We start from the raw sequence: 14,150 nt of genomic DNA on the forward strand, positions 1-14,150 counted from the left end.
ATATATGAGGCAAAAAGAAAACCCAGGGAAATCACCACTGTGTGGTTCCTTGGGTTCTGAGGCCCTTAGCTGGTCTGCCTCTTTCTCTCCATCTTTCAGAGTCTCTTACGTTTGTTCTATAAGCAAGTCTAGGGTTTTTAGTTGTAATAGCAGGCAGAATAGGAAAAGTACATCTACTCAATTTTCTCCAATCCATTCTCTTTTATTCAGTTGTTTATTTGGTTTTCCTCTAGACTGTGAGTTCTTTAAGTATATTTTTGTATCTTCAATACCTAGTCTGGCACATAATCTGTAAATGTTTGCAAAAAGGAAAAAAGAAAATAGAACATGGAATGAAGTAAATGAATTGCACTCCCCCCTCATCCTTCCTTAGTTGTGTGGTGCTAGGAAGAGGAGGAGGCTTAATCCTGTTCTGAATGATGAGATTTCTCCTGGTGCTTTGATGCTGAGAAACATGGGTAGCTCCAGGAGCTAATACTATTGATACTTCCTAGTTTCTCATGTTACCGAAAATTACCGGCAGGTGGCAGAATAGCTGATGAAAATGGACTGTTCATCAAAACATAAGAAGGCTGATTTCCTTTGTGACATAGGGAAATAAAATCTGTTACCTTGTACCCACCCTGGATACAATCCCAAGATTTTGTTCTGAGAGTTAGATACTCTTTATCAGCCTTTGAGTACAGGTAGCTGCCCAGTGGGAATAGAGCTGGAGTAAAAGGAAGTGGGCTTTGTTAGACTCCTTGGTGACATATGACACCAGGATTACTTGGGCTTTGTGAAAATAAATGTCTAGCATTTAGTTACTCTTCTCCCTAGGAAGGTGGAGATTGGATGACTGGAGGATTCATACTTTCTTTAAACAACATTTTAACATTGATACTTTGAAAGCAAAACAAAGCAACAAAAACCCCAGAAACACCCCATATCCTATCACTCATTTTTTTCTATCAGGCTGCTGATATGTACACATATATGATTCAATTTTTTAATTCTCTTTTTCACTTATTATCAAAAGTGTTTTCTGATGTTAGTGCATAGGGGTGGCTTTTTAAAATTTATATTTGAACTCATGTGCAGAGAATTAATCACACTGCAGTCATCTGACCAAAAAAGGTCTGAGGGGAGGCTTTTGATTGTTTCATTTTTGGTTTTCTCAAATTTTTATTTTGGAAAATTTCAAACCTACAGAGAAGTTAAAAGAATAAAATATTGAACATTCAATTACCCTTCACCTAGATTCACTGTTAACATTTTGCCATATTTGCTTTCTTTTCTGTCTCATATAAAGCTAATTAGCAGACATTGATGGGTATGGCTTTCAAGGTTCCTTTAGTCTAGGTATCCACCCCAGTTTTCTTTTCTTTCTCCTCACTCCCTCTCTTCCTTCTTCATATTTGAAAATTTTGAAGTTCCAAAACTCTTTCTCTTAGTCTTCCACCAGCGAGTTATGCTCAGATTCTGCTGACCACCAAGCACCCGTAGGCTGAGTCACTTTCACTTGTCTGTAATATTCGTTTTGGCCAACAGAGTTTGGCCTAAATTCACACGAGTCGGGGAAAAAAAAAAAAAAAAAAAAGCTGCTATAGGACCAGGATCTCCTAGAGTTACTTACACGACAAACTTTATATTCCTTAAGGAAAAGTTCCTAGTCAATTTGGCAAAGCCCAGTTGGAGACCATTACTTTTCTGCTGATCCCAATTCAGGAAATCACTTCAACTACAGGAAGCTGAGAGTTTCCTATTTGTCCTTCTATCTTTTCTCCAGACATTTGTCTCTGGTCTTGGGAACTGCGATCGTGTGTACACGATCCTCCCTCAGCTCTGGGAGCCATGCAGAGTTCTCTCAAGGGTTTTCTACTCCAAAAAAGAAATACGAGGAAAAGGTAGTTTCGACGTGGGGAAGGCCCAGTAGTCAAGAATCTCAAAATCTAGGTGGTTGAAACAATATGCATCACAAAAAGGGTAGAGACACACGTTGAATTAGCCTCATATATGCTCTATCGCAACTTTTTTTTCAACACTCCCTGGTGGTCTAGTGGTTAGGATTCGGCGCTCTCACCGCCGCGGCCCGGGTTCGATTCCCGGTCAGGGAAGGAATACTTTTTACCTGCAGCATACTTTGTGTTTTTCTTCCTACAAAATACTTTTAATGACAGTTCCTATAGAACACTTTTAATGATTAATTTTGTTTCTTCTACTCAGTTGCCACATGGGTGACCTTAGCTGAAATACAGGAAATGCAGGAAAACATAAAGAAAAAATCGCTTACCATTCTACCAACCACCGGTAGCTATTATCCAGTTTTTGAAACAGAAAATGGAATAATGCTGTACATACTATTTAATTACCAGCTTTAAAAAAAACATCTTTATTAGAGTATAATTGCCTTACAATGGTGTGTTCGTTTCTGCTTTATAACAAAGTGAATCAGTTATACATATACATATATTCCCATATCTCTTCCCTCTTGCGTCTCCCTCCCTCCCACCCTCCCTATCCCACCCCTCTAGGTGCTCACAAAGCACCGAGCTGATCTCCCTGTGCTATGCGGCTGCTTCCCACTAGCTATCTATTTTACATTTCTACCAGCTATTTTTAAAGTTAATATATTTCTAACACTTTCCAGTAGAAATAAATACACTTCAGCAACATGATATTTTCTTTCAATTTAATTATTTAATTTTTGTAAAGGTAATATATTTACATTGTTTAGGATTCAAATATCCAAAAAGGCATAACTGATAAACCTACTTTTCACCTCGGCCATCTAGTTTTCTTCTAATAAGGCAGCCAGTAGTAAGTTTCATAATTATGTTGTAATATAAGTATGTTGTAAATATTAAATATAAATAGATTGTAAATACAAGTACATGCATACATACGTATATATTTAAGTACGTTCCCCTCCCTCCCACAAATGATAGCAATCTATACACACTTTTCTGAACTTTGCCTTTTTCACTTAATTTTAGAAATAGTTGCAGATTACACATGAAGAGCTTCCTCATTCTTTTCTATGGCACATAGTATTCAATTATATTGATATTCCATAATTAATCAAACCAGCTTCCTACTGATGACACTTAGGTTATTCTAATCCTTTGCGGCCATAAAAATAATCTTCTACATATGTTATTTTGTACGTGTGTAGAATAAATGTCCAAGAATTAAAATGTTGTTTCAAAAGACATGTGCATTTGTGGATGGGTAGTGCCAGTATGCCCTCCTTAGAGGTCCTGCCAATTTATACTCCCATCAGCAATGTACAATATAAAAAAAAAATGTGGGTTTTCATAAAAATGGATTTCATTAATCGTATTTCTGGACTTTTAGGTTTTTCCCCCCTAAAATTTTGGTTTTACAAATAACACTTTGATGAACATCTGTGTGAATACATCTTTGTATATCCTTAGGTATTGCTTTAGGATAAATTCATAGAAGTGGAATTACCACCACATATCATATATTAGATGGGTTAAATATTTAAATGTAAGAATTGAAACAATAAAAAAAATCGGTGGATAATTATCTTATTGGGCTGGAGAAGACTTTTTCAAGGTAAAAGCAAACACAGAAATCATAAAGCATAAAACTGATAGGTTAGACTACATAAAAACAGAAAACTGCCCATCTGAAAATCCTATAAATAATATTAAAAGACAAATGCCAAACTAATATGTAAGTAATATACATATAATATAAATACCCAAGAGCAAAAATCGACAAAGCGTATGATTTAGTAAGTCTCAAAATTAATACAAATAATTAGTAAGTTTATGAAAAATGATCAACTTCAATAGTAATACAATAAATGCATGTTAAAATGAGACTCCAAATTTTTATGTTGCACTTTCCTAAAGATAAAAAGAATGATGATATCTAGTTGCCTGAGGTAATTTGGTAATACTCATTGAAAAGTGAAAATGGGTGATATCGCTCCACACAGCAATTTGGCAATATGTATTCAAAGCTTTAAAATGTGGGTATCTTTTCAATGGCAACTTTACCTTTATGCATTCGTGCTGAGGAAGTACTCCCAAATGCGTAACGGTATGTGTACAGAGATAACACTCGCATTAAGGCCTTAACTCGTCTGCTTGATTTCAGAGGCTCCCTTCAAAAGACAATAAACTAGAATTGATTTTCCTTCCCTAAACCTCTGAAACGACTAAAAAAACTACCACAACATTATCAATATAATCATAGGTAAAATCCTAGAGATCTTTTTTTCCTCTTCGTCCTTTGGCTTTGTATCGAATAGTTCTCTTAACACGAATCCCTAAATATGAAATACTTTGGTCGGAGCAAACCATGACGAACTAGTCATAAGGAAACAAACCAAAGAACCCTTCCGTGTGCGTTGGTGGTATAGTGGTGAGCATAGCTGCCTTCCAAGCAGTTGACCCGGGTTCGATTCCCGGCCAACGCATTACTGATCGTTTCTTTTCTCTGGAAGCCCAAATAGGGGGAGGAAGAAGAGCCTTTGACCGCCCATAAATTCTCAAACTCTGAGCCTTCTGGGAGACTCCACTGTGAGCGAACTTACAGACTTCATGCAGCTACCAAGGCAAGTCCATCTGCTGCGTTTGGCCTCAGTTACGATAATTCTCCTTTTGTGGGTCTTTAGGGAATGTCAGAAATGGAGGCAGGTCGTATATGTTTTTCTGAATACTCGCAGGCGACTTAGATTTACTAAAGAGTCAGAATAAGGAAGTCAGCCCAAGACTCCGAAGTTCCTGAGAGAGACCGCCAAGGAGCAGTGAGGGAAGCAAGAAAAATAATAAAGGGGGACCTCACGCCGTTTAGCAGCTCACCAGCTTCGCTTCTCTGCCGGTTGCAACATTCGGGCGACAGAAACCTCAAGTCCAGGATACAAGGTGGAGATGTAAATAGGAAAATCCTCGGGTTGCCTAGGGGGAAGAGGCTTGATTATTTGGAGGGGAAAGAGAGAAGTGGCTTGAGGAGGGCGACTGGGGACGCGGTCCCCGAGCTGCAGGCGACGCTCTCAGACATCCTCAGGACTGGGTGCGCCGCCGTCCAGTGGAGGGGATGGTGATGGCGCGGGCACGGCGGGATTCTGAGACCGAGATTCGGGTGTCAGGGCTTCGAGGTTGTGGGTGGAAACGTTTGGGATTTTAACCTAGGCGAATCACGCGAAGTGAGCAAAGAAAGCTGCAGCACCATTTAGACAATCCTGTTTCAAAAGACATTAAATTGAAAAGCAGCGCGCCACTTTAGAGGTGGCACGCCGTGATCGTATAGTGGTTAGTACTCTGCGTTGTGGCCGCAGCAACCTCGGTTCGAATCCGAGCCACGGCATATGGTTGTAGTTCACCTTGGTGGTTTCCATTTTTGGAACCTTTTTAAGGGTTAAAAAAACCTTGTAATCCGTCTTTGCTCCAGGCTCCATCACAGAAGTGCAGTCTATGAATTAGATAAATAACTGTCTCCACTCATCTTACTCCGCGGCTCTCCCACCTAAGCGAATCTAACCAGCCCCGGCAGAGCTGCTTCAGGGAGGTGTGGAGCGCCTCGGAGCAGCAAGCAAGGCCTACCTTCACCTGAGCAGAGGAGAGATCTCTTCGCTGGTGACTCCGGAACTCAGCGCCTCTTCCAGAGGTTGAAGAAATGAACGTTTTGGAGAGTGGAGTGAAATCTCCCGCCAGCGCCCACGCCTGAGGCTCTAAATCCAATCCGACTTTAAATCTCAGTGGGACCTTGAGGTCCACAAAATTTTAGTATTTAAAAACAAAATCGTGCCCCAAATGAATAGTCAATTGGACCTATTTTCCGACTAACGCGTCCTTCAGCCTCACCCCCACCCCATCCCCTGGTAGTCACGGTTTAGGGAGGAAAGAGCTTCGGACCGAGAAGAAGGAAGAACGAGGTTGCAGCACCAAGGTCCCGGGAGCACAAGTCCCCGCGCCCCTCCTACTTCTCGCGGCAGTCTGCACCTCTCATCCCCATTCCCTCGCGCTTTTTCGCCTCCTCTTCTGGATTCCGGGTCCCAGAAACCGGGTTCTCCAAAAGAATATGCTGTCCAAAAGGTCTCAAAATATGTCTAAAAGGAATTTGAAGAAACGTCGAGGTTTCAGGACTCGTGATTCCCGCGTCCTCTGCAAGCCCGTCTAGCCCCGTGCAGTTCCATCACTCTCGAACCCTGGAGCTTCTCGGTGACAAAAGCTAGTACTGCGTTTAAAATCCTGGAGCCAGAGAACTCTTTCAAACTAAGTTGTGTGTATCTTTGACCATGCAAGCTGTCGCTCGAAAGAAATTATATCTCTATAAGAAGAGCTGCTAAGCAACGCCCGGCTAGCTCAGTCGGTAGAGCATGAGACTCTTAATCTCAGGGTCGTGGGTTCGAGCCCCACGTTGGGCGGCACTTGTTTTTCTCCCCGCCTACCTCTCTTTTATTGAATCTTCTCTTATTAGCTACTAACTGAACCAGCAGCTTCTAAATAGCCATTGTGGCCACTGTTGTTTTAAACTTCGGTAAATTGTTCCAGAAATCGCCTCTACTCGCCCCAAATCTAGCAAAGAAGAGGAATCCGGGCTACCGATTACAGCATCTCAGGTTGAAACCAGGGGTCACAAATCTACAGCTGCCCGAACCCAGGCTCCTCCTCCGAGGAGGCTCCTCCTCCTCCCCGCGGGGCTCCCGCTTCGTCCTGCCTCGCTGTTCCACTGAGAAGACATCTTAGGACATGACCAAACGGAAACACTTTCGTTCTCTTCTCGTCAGCGGGAAATTTTGGATGAGGTGTTGAAGGGCCTTCTTAAGTAGTTAAAATGTTCTCCATTAGGTGCTAAGGAGCGTGCCTTTGCTTTTTAGGTTTTGAAACGTTCATCAGCCTCAAAGGGCTGTAAAATTCAACTAGTTTAGGAAGATCTCGAAACGAAAAAGAGGAGAGGGAGCTGGAAAAGGAGCTGAGGAGGAGGGACGTGGAAGAGCAAAGAAAGGGGAAAGTACGATAGGAAGGGGAGGGAGGAGCAAGGACGACGCCCCGGAGCTGGCAAGTGGAGAGATTGCAGCGCAGTCTCATTAGATGGGTGTAGGCGGACTCTTGGAGCGCTGCGCCCAAGCGTTTCGAGTTAGCTATTGATCGACAGGAGAACTCTGTTCTACCCCGAAGGCCTGAAGTTGTTTGCCTGATATTTGTTCCTGCTAAATCTCTCATTCAGTGTTGGGTTGAGTGGTGTGAGTAAAGTGGATTTTCAAAGTGAGTGGAAGCCGAGTTTGTCCCCAGTTATCAGGCTTCTCCACCACAACGCGGACACTCGCTTTTAACTCCTCATACAGGTCTTTCCCACATCTCCCTAAGGATCATTTACCAGTCCTACTTTTTTTTTTAAGTTTGAAAATGTGCTTTAATCTCCTTTATATATTCCGCCAACCATCTCCAGAATCATCAATACACTAGCCGATTATTCTCAAGGTGTTGTGCCGGAACAAACATCACCAGCATCACCAGGAAACTTTTGAGAAACGCAAATTCTCAAGCCCTACCTCAGACCTACAGATTCAGAAACTCTGGAGGTGGGCCCAACAATCTTAGACTTAAGCTCTCCAGGTGATTTGGATAAATGCTCAAGTTCAGGAACCACTGCGTTAGGGCAACTTCCTTTTCCTATCAACCAAGATGTACCATGTTCTTGGGTAGGAGACTCAACGTCATAAAAATAACACCTCTCTTTAACTTGGTGTCTGAATTTAACACAGTTTTCATTAAAATATCAAAAATATTTTTCTTTTTTTTTCAAACTGGACAATATAATTCTAAACTTTAAATGGAAAAATAAGCAGTAATACTCAGGAAATTCTTTTTTTAAAAGAACAATAAGGAAGGATTAACCCTATGAAATATTAAAATGCCATAAATTATAATGATTAAAGCAGTAAAGTATAGTGTATGGGTAAACAACAATCAATGGGACAGCACAGAGTCCAGAAATGGACCAAAATACATAAAGAAATGTAATACATTAGAAAGAGGGACTCAAATCAATAATTCTAATGACCAATTTTTTAATAACTAGGTAGCTGTCTGGGAAAAAATAATGGTCAATGAATATCATACCCTTTACATAAGGGTAAATTCCAAATTGATCAAAGATTTAAATAATAATGAAAAGGAACATAAAAGTTCTTGTAGAAGCATGAAACAATTATTTTACTATCTTGGGGTGCGTGTGTGTGTGTGAAAAAGCCTGTTCTAACTATGACACAAACTCAGAAGTCCTGAGAGAAAATATTGATGAGTTTGACTATATAAACCAAATGGAATCTGCATAAGCAAAGTCCAAAGACAAATGACAATTTGGGGAAGTATTTGCAACTCACATTGTGTTAAAAATCCTCCATTTTGAGTTAATGCTTTGGCGTATCAACATCCTTCTCACAGCCCTAATTGTGAATGCACACTCAAAAACAGCTGAAACCCCCTGATAAGCAACCCAACCCCTGGACTCTAACTTTCCCTTCCTCCATCCTCTTCTCCCCGCCCCCCACCCCTTCCTCCTCCTCTTTCCTTCCTCTCTTTCCCCAACTTGCTTTGCTTTCCTTAGACCCCACTCAGGACCCCAGTGAAGGCTTTGGCCCACAGGTCCTGGCTCTCACTGCTCCCCACCTGTTCAATTGAACACACTGCCATTTGGACTCCTGTGTGGCCCTGTGCACGCCCGCGGTGACCCCCTCTGGGACCTGTGAGTATAATAAACTTCTCTTCTGGTTCTCTTCCCTTCCTGTGGAGGCACCAAATTTACCATACCATGCTAGACATCTACATTCTTAGAACATACATCAGGTACAAAAGGCTAATTTCCCTAATATTTACAGAACTATAAGCCAATAAGAAGTAAACCAATAACCCAATAATAAGTAGCAAACATATAAAGAATAGAAAATATAAAAGGCTATTGCCCATATGAAAAGATACTTAACATTCAACATTACTATTAATGAAAATAGTGCAATTTAAAACTAAGTTGAGATAATATTTTCAACTACAATATGGTAACTTTTTAAAGTTTAATATGTTGGAGAGTTAATAAATATTGTTAAAGAGAGGGTAAATTGGTTTAAGTTCTACAGGGTGTTTTGAACAATATCTATCAAAAATTTAAACTTTTTTTTAACTTCAGCAATCCACATTTAGAAGTTTATCCTACAATATTCCTATACTTATGTGAAATTAAGTGTATACAAAGTTATTCACGGAGCACTTATTGTTAAGTAAAAGATTGTAAACTCTCTAAATGTCCATCAGTTTTGGGGGTGACTAAATAAATGGCAATACAACCGTACAATGAAATATAGTTCAGCTAGCTGTAAAAAAGAATGAGGAAGCTCTTGAGGAGAGATTTACGGAAATTAGTTATAATTCAGTAATAAATACATGGAAAACTAAGCAAATGGAAAACTAACATAATTGTTACTGCCAAGGGAAGATTATATTCAAAAAGTGATCACGTTAAATTATGTGGCTTCTCTGTTAATAGTTTATATATTTAAAAATAATAGGGTTTACCTGGAGGCTCATGGGACGCGGGTTCGTGCCCCGTTCCGGGGAAGCGGCTGGGCCCGTGAGCCATGGCCGCTGAGCCTGCGCGTCCGGAACCTGTGCTCCGCAAAGGGAGAGGCCGCAACGGTGAGAGGCCCGCGTACCGCAAAAAAAAAGAAAATAATAATAATCATTGATCTCATCAAAATTAAGATATAAGTATATTGATGTATTAGGGTTCCCCAGAAAAACAGAACCAATAGAAGATACACACGTATGTATATAGAGATTTAGTTTAAGGAATGGACTAATGTTATTGTGGAGGTTGGTAAATCTAAAATCTTCAGGGTAGGCCAACAGGCTGGATAGCCAGGGAAGAACGGATTTTGTAACTCTAATCTGAAAGCAGAGTCTGGAGGCAGAACTCTCCCTTCCTCTGGGGACCTCAGTCTTTTTCTCTTAAGGCTTTCAATGGATTGGATGAGGCCTACTCACATTATGGAGGGTAATCTGCTTTACTCAGAGTCTACTGATTTAAATGTTAATCTCATCTAAAAAATACCTTCCCAGGGCTTCCCTGGTGGCGCAGTGGTTGAGAGTCCGCCTGCCGATGCAGGGGACACGGATTCGTGCCCCGGTCCGCGAAGATCCCACGTGCCGCGGAGCGGCCGGGCCCGTGAACCATGGCCGCTGAGCCTGCGCGTCCGGAGCCTGTGATCCGCAAAGGGAGAGGCCACAACAGTGAGAGGCCTGCCTAGCACAAAAAAACAAAAAACAAAATAAAATAAATAATAAAAAATACCTTCCCAGAAACATCTAGACTGATGTTTGACCAAATATGTGGGTACCATGGCCTAGCCAGGTTGACACATTAGCCATGACAATTGGGAAGATGGAGGAGTGGGAAATGTGTGTGTGTGAAGTGGTAAGTGTAGGGGGACTACGGAAAAGCCAGATAAAGTGCCTAAAAGTAGAAAATCAAGAATTAACAATATTTGTCTACAGAGACAGAGGTGAATAATGAATCACTGATTAAAAGAATTTAAAGAAGTTACTTCTAGGGAGTAGGAAATGGGGGAGCGTTTCAGGGGCCTGTTGGTTTTCATTACCGAGTTTATGAGTTTGACTCACTAAACTATGTGCATATATAAGCTTGATAAAAATAAATACTAAATAAAAAAGGCTTTTTCTATGTTGTAGTCTTTCAAGTATTTTACCAATTTGTTGTCTTTTGAATTTTGTAGGGGAATGGCTCAGCTATGGCACCCAGCTGACCTTGTATGTATTTGCACAGGCCACACCGGCCAAGGCTTGAACTATTCTGAATCTTACCACAAGGCAGAGCACCTTGTGATTGTCCCAGAGCAAGAGAGGATGGGAGGCTTGTGAAGAGTGCCAGGAGACAGCTTCCATTCCCCTCCCTGTCTACCCTGGGACAATTTCTCATTGCCCTTCAGGTTCTAATCACATATGAGGCATTCTGCTCACCTCCTCGGTCCTTCCCTGGGGACAGCTGCAAACTGTAAAACTACTTAGCTGCAGTCTAGAATTGGCTCCTCAATAACAGGTATCCCACAACTTGCATTGTAGTCACTGACCCCTTTTGTTTCAGTGTCATCCCTTTGGATGTGTGGGATGAAGGCCCAGGAAGTCTATACCTTCAACTACTCTTCCTTTTGCTGTCTATGTAAGTAATACACTTTCTGAATCTAAAAGTGACTTGTTATAGCTTTACAAGCTGAATCACTCAGGCCTTGGCTTTGCCAGCTGTTGAGTGCTTGATTGATTGATTTTTTGCTAAACAAATTCTTAAACTTTTTATGTAGCTAAATGTGTTAATCTTTTTCCTTAGGGATTTTGAGTTTTGTCATGCTTAGAAAGGATTTTCCCTACAAGACTAAAAATTTTATTAGGGATATTTTTTGAAGGAAGAAAGGTGTAATTATTCTTTGGCTTATGAGCTGAACAGAGATGCAATGAGCTCCCAGATAACTTTGTGGCACATTCCCTGAGGCTCGCTGAAACCCAGACCTGCTGATGATTGAGAGGGTTTTCTGGGACCTATCAACTCAGGAACCCTGGGCTCTAAGAGGGGGATGTAGCCACTAAACAGATGGTGCGACATCCCAGGCCTAGCAACAGTGGAGAGCAATTACTAGACCTGACTGGGCAAGGGGAGAGAGCTGTTCTGGAACCTGGGAAAGTGATAGTTGTAGGTAAGGCTGTAACTGTAGTAGAGTGCCACTAAACAATAACTGTGGTCTTGAGGGGTGGTGGAGAACACAACAACTGCCAACCTGCAGGAAATAATTACCCTGACCTCATATTCCTCCTACACTCCCATTCCCAGTCAGTGAATCCCATTGGCTGTAGCCAGCAAGAAGTCGGTGGGCAGAGGAGCCCTTTTGCACAGTTCAAAAAGATTAACTTTCTGGGGCATATAATAGGGTGGAAAATGATGAAAACGTATCTGGAGGGACAAATGCAGAATACCCAGCAATTTTCATTCTTGTGATTAAAAAAAAAAAATCCCATATACTCCCTCTCCTCCACCCACACTGCTTTCCCTGTTATTAACATCTTGCATTGGTGTGGTACATTTGTTACAATTGATGAACTAATATTGCTTCATTATTATTAACTAAAGTGCATAGTTTCCATTAGGGTTCATGCTTTGTGTTACATAGTTCTATTCCTGGGATTTTAATTGTGAAAGCATCTCATTAGGTGCATTTTAGTGTCAAATAGGTTTTTCAAAAACGGTTTTGTATTTCCTGAATTCTTTCATTTATTTGACATCTGTTTGTGGTCTTTAGACCTGTATGATATCTGGACTGGAGATACGTATGTATGTATTTGATTCCATCTTTTTTCCCTCTGATCATTATAAACCCGAGGTTAAATTTTCTTCCAGTCATTGTTTGTCAGAACCTTATTTTCTTGCCAGAGATTTCCAACTTCATTAAAGCAAAGTTCTATAACTGGTATATGTTTTTCATACCATAGCTAGGGTCTCTTTTCTACAAAAATGCTGGTAATGTGAATGAAAATTCAAAATGCAGGGGTTTTAGTTTTTTTCATTTTTGTTTGTTGGATTAATATCTGTGAATTTCTAGCTCAGATCAGACAAGCAGACAAGGGAAGAAAGAAGCAAAAGAAAATCCTTTGGAACCTCTGGATCATGATGCTTTAAGAAGTTCACAGAGATTGTTACTTGCCCAAGCTCCCAGAGGAAAAGCTGTGAGTGTGGTTAATGGCCTGCCTTGTGGCTTCAGCATCCTATAGTCAAGTCTGAGTTACAGTTGGGTTTGTCTGAGGTTTTTAATATATACTTATAAAGTAGGTGACTACTTTGTTTGAAAAATAATAAAGTCATGCCTGTTGACTTTATTGAAAATAAAATTGTTTTATTTTATTAAAAATAAAATTGTTTATTAAAAACCACCAGGTTGGTATTGTTTGGCCTTTGGGAACTGGGAGCTTGAGTAGTGGAGGTGAGAATTTTCTCAATGTATGTACCTTTCTATAATCCCTTGATTTTTCTATTCACACACACACACACACACACACACACACACACACACACACACACACACACAGTGCCTCCAGGAAGAAAGAAAAGAACTGCTGGACAAGTTCTCTCCCACCTTCATGTGACTATTAAGTCTGTGCAATCCAGTCACCATAAAGGCATTTTAGACACTTGAGGAATGTCTCTCTGTGTTACCACCTATTCTGCACTGAATGTTGTTGTCCGTCCCAAATTCCTATGTTGAAGCCCTAACTCCTCAATGTAATGGTATTAGGATGTGGAGCCTTTGGGAGGTAATTAGGTTTAAATGAGTTCATGAAGATGAAGCCCTCATGCTGGGATTAGTACTTATAAAAACAGAAGACACACCAGAGTTTCCTTTCTCTGCCATGTGAGGATGCTGTGACAAGGTCTTCTGCAAGCTGGGGAGGAGGCCCTCAACAAGAACTGAATTCTGTCAGCACCTTGATCTTGGACTTTATAGCCTCCAGAACTGTGAGAGGTCGCGAACAGATAACCTAAAGTTGCAGGTAGCTAGCAAGGACTTCGATGAAGCAAAAGGTGACGTCCCTGGGTGGGTTTGAACCACCAACCTTTCGGTTAACAGCCGAACGCGCTAACCGATTGCGCTACAGAGACGTGAGAGCGCATTCCCCATAACTCGTTTCCTGATTCAAGAAATTGCTTTTCAACCTCTGGCTGGGGACATCCTTAGATTCTCATATTCCGGAAGCCGAGGGTGCGCGCGGGAGACACTGAAGCCAAGAGTTTGTGTCATCGGGAACGTTTGGACATCGATAGAACGTTTGGGAGTCAGCTAGGGGACTCTGACTGCCGAACGCCAGATCTATGGCCTTCCCACCTCCTCCCCGCCTCAACAGCCGCCCGGCTACAGGTGACGACCGCAGCCTCCCGGGCTGAAGTCCACGTTACCATTCTTAGCTTCTCTCTCCGTGAGTCCCCACTTGACCCTGTGGGCGCGCGTGCGAAGGACACGAACCAGCTGTGCCCCCACTGCGCTGCCCACGTTCTGCGCCTGTCTCTAGATGTGGACTCCGACCGGCAAGACCTCAGAACTGCTTGCGATGCAGCCCGCCCTCCAGGGCTGGGCCTAG

The 14,150-nt window shown here is 41.6% G+C and overlaps 4 non-coding genes across 4 annotated transcripts; 3 read left to right on the forward strand and 1 right to left on the reverse strand.

Moving 5' to 3' along the window:
* Positions 1-2,024: 2,024 nt before the first annotated feature.
* On the forward strand, positions 2,025-2,096 carry TRNAE-CUC (transfer RNA glutamic acid (anticodon CUC)). The gene has a single exon. It is a non-coding gene; the product is annotated as a tRNA-Glu (tRNA).
* Positions 2,097-4,360: 2,264 nt separating this feature from the next.
* TRNAG-UCC (transfer RNA glycine (anticodon UCC)) lies at positions 4,361-4,432 on the forward strand. Its single transcript has one exon. It is a non-coding gene; the product is annotated as a tRNA-Gly (tRNA).
* A 1,877-nt stretch (positions 4,433-6,309) lies between these two features.
* On the forward strand, positions 6,310-6,382 carry TRNAK-CUU (transfer RNA lysine (anticodon CUU)). The gene has a single exon. It is a non-coding gene; the product is annotated as a tRNA-Lys (tRNA).
* Positions 6,383-13,600: 7,218 nt separating this feature from the next.
* Positions 13,601-13,674, reverse strand: TRNAN-GUU (transfer RNA asparagine (anticodon GUU)). The gene has a single exon. It is a non-coding gene; the product is annotated as a tRNA-Asn (tRNA).
* Positions 13,675-14,150: the final 476 nt, after the last annotated feature.

The sequence above is a fragment of the Kogia breviceps genome, chromosome 1, assembly GCF_026419965.1.
Source record: "Kogia breviceps isolate mKogBre1 chromosome 1, mKogBre1 haplotype 1, whole genome shotgun sequence".
In the NCBI taxonomy this organism is placed as follows: Eukaryota; Metazoa; Chordata; class Mammalia; order Artiodactyla; family Physeteridae; genus Kogia; species Kogia breviceps.